This window comes from Heptranchias perlo, unplaced genomic scaffold, assembly GCF_035084215.1.
Source record: "Heptranchias perlo isolate sHepPer1 unplaced genomic scaffold, sHepPer1.hap1 HAP1_SCAFFOLD_396, whole genome shotgun sequence".
Taxonomy (NCBI): domain Eukaryota; kingdom Metazoa; phylum Chordata; class Chondrichthyes; order Hexanchiformes; family Hexanchidae; genus Heptranchias; species Heptranchias perlo.
The window spans coordinates 175,001-177,500 of record NW_027139408.1 but is presented as its reverse complement, the minus strand read 5'-3'; the positions used below and the strand labels follow the sequence as shown (position 1 = coordinate 177,500).

Sequence of the window (2,500 nt, the reverse complement as noted above, 5' to 3'; positions counted from 1 at the left end):
AACCGGGTTCCTGGTGAAAGCAGTCCTGCCATTGACAGGACAATGGACAGGGCCCGGCAGCTTGAGACACATCTTTCTTTCAATATGCAAGTTCTTTTTAAAAAAGTTTCCTTCCACAGCAGCTCTGAGTGAGAGAGAGAGAGAGAGAGAGAGACACTGACTCACTGACTGATACTGACACCGACACACACACACACACACACACACACACACACACACATATTATTTACTTTTATTTTTAATTGAATTTTAGAACAGGGAGATGGAATAGGGGCTTGCTCCGTCCACTCCACGCATCGACCCAGTATTGCAGTGTTTCTGGGAACGGTGCAGCTCCCCGTGGGGAGATATTCAAAAGGAAAATCAGCTCTTTCCCAGTGTCTCTGTGTGTGTGTGTGTGTGTGTGTGTGTGTGTGTGTGTGTGTATATTATTACTGAGAATAAAGCTGATATCTCTCTCTCTCTCTCTCTCTCTCTCACACTCAGAGCTGCTGTGGAAGGAAACCTTTTTAAAAAGAACTTTCTCAGCTCAGTGGTATTTTTTTCTTCTCCAAGGCTGAGTGCCGCTCGCACGTAGCGATATAATTCAAAGTGCAAAATAACTTGGCGTCGTTGACTTGAAACAAGCAGGGTCTGCTTCCAAATGAAAGCTGCGCTCCCGAACTGGACTGACTGTCTGTCTGTCTGTCTGTCTGTCTGTCTGTCTGTTTGTCAAGGGGAGGAAAAGGCGGTGGTGGTGGTGGTGAGGGTGGAGCTTTACGCTCAGGAGGGGAGACTTTCTTTCAGAGGTGCCAATTAATCTGCAGCAGAAAGTCATCCCCCCCCAACCGGGAGTCGAAGCCCGGTCCTGACCACGAGACCACCGGGGAGAGCTGCCTCAAGTCCCTGAGGGACCTGGACACGAGGCCGAGGACACACGCACGCCTGCTGCACTGGCAGCAGCGACCAGCAGGGGTCCGACCGGCTGATCCTTCCCTTTCACAGGCAGGCTTTTGGCCCTCGCTCAAACGACAAAGGTGTTCAGAAGGAAGTCCTGGGGGGAAGGCATGGAGGGACGGACACAGGGAAGTCCGCACAAAACAGTTCCCCTGGAACCTCTGACCCAGAAAACCGGGTTCCTGGTGAAAGCAGTCCTGCCCCGCTCTGCCATTAACATGACAACGGACAGGGCCCGGACCAGGCGCAGCGGACGGTAGCGAGCAGTCGGAGGGTGAAAATCCGCCAGTGGGTGAAATGGAGAGCCGTGCGGTGAGAGGAGGCGGAAAGCGGTTCGCAGACTTTCGCTGTACCTCCGGCGGGCAGCGCCGCACCTCCGACCGCTCGCTACCGTCCGCTGCGCCTGGTCCGGCCGCACGCGACCAGCCGTACCCGGAGGAAATCGGCCTCGGCCTTCCCGAGATATCAGTCTCCAGGTGGGACAGAAAAACCGGGGGCCCCCGGCTCGCTTTCAGCGGCCCGCTAGTCGACTTCCCGGCGTGCGAACGCGATCCTTCCGGTACCCTTCGGTGCCCCTTGCCCGACTCTAGCTCCGGTGGTAAAGCGGAGTCGGTCGGTCTGACGGCCGCCGAGTTAGCAGGCGGAAAGCGGTTTGCAGCCTTTCGCTGTACCTCCGGCGGGCAGCGCCGCACCTCCGAGCGCCCGGTACCGTCCGCTGCGCCTCGTCCTGCCGCACGCGACGAGCCGTCCCCGGAGGAAATCGGCCTCGGCCCTCCTGAGATATCAGCCTCCATACGGGCGTCACAAATCAGTGGACATGGTCAGCTGCAAAGCAGTGTCATTACAACCTTTCATAAACGACAGGGCAGCACCGCACTGCACTGCACCGCACTGCACCCCACACTACATCACACTTGCCTGCCTGCCTGCCTGCCGGCCTGCCGCTGCCTACTCTCACCAGCGGACCAAAGTGAGGATAACACCCCGAAGCAAGCATCTCCCTTGCCGCCCACCAGCCCACACCAATCCCCTTGCCTGCCTCCCACAAATTCCACCAGCGAGGCAAAGTGAAAATCAACCCCCAAAAAACGCACTCCACACCGGCCATCGCCCGCTATACACCCCCCCTGGGGCGAATATTAAGCCCGAGAACACCGACTGTAACCAACCGCAGTGAAAAGTTGAAGTGGCAACTCATTAACCAGATTTACACTTGGCAACTCATAAACCAAATGAACAAAAAATCTGGTTAATGAGTTGCCCAAAATAAATCTGGTTAATGAGTTGCCACTTCAACTTTTCACTGCGGTTGGTTACAGTCGGTGTTCTCGGGCTTAATATTCACCCCGGGGGGGGGGGGGTGGGTGATTCTGGGGGTAGTGTCCGGGAGGGTGAGCCTTTTATTCGGCAGGAGGCGTGTGGGGAAATCATCAACCTGTCAGACGATGAGTTGTCACAAACGCCATTGCTTAATGAAAGCTGCGCTCCCGAACTGGACTGACTGTCTGTCTGTCTGTCTGTCTGTTTGTCAAGGGGAGGAAAAGGCGGTGGTGGTGGTGAGGGT

General features: G+C 55.9%; 1 pseudogene; it reads left to right on the top strand.

The window, feature by feature from the left end:
• The first annotated feature begins 221 nt into the window (after window positions 1-221).
• LOC137312091 (U2 spliceosomal RNA) lies at window positions 222-338 on the top strand (annotated as a pseudogene).
• The last annotated feature ends 2,162 nt before the right edge of the window (window positions 339-2,500 follow it).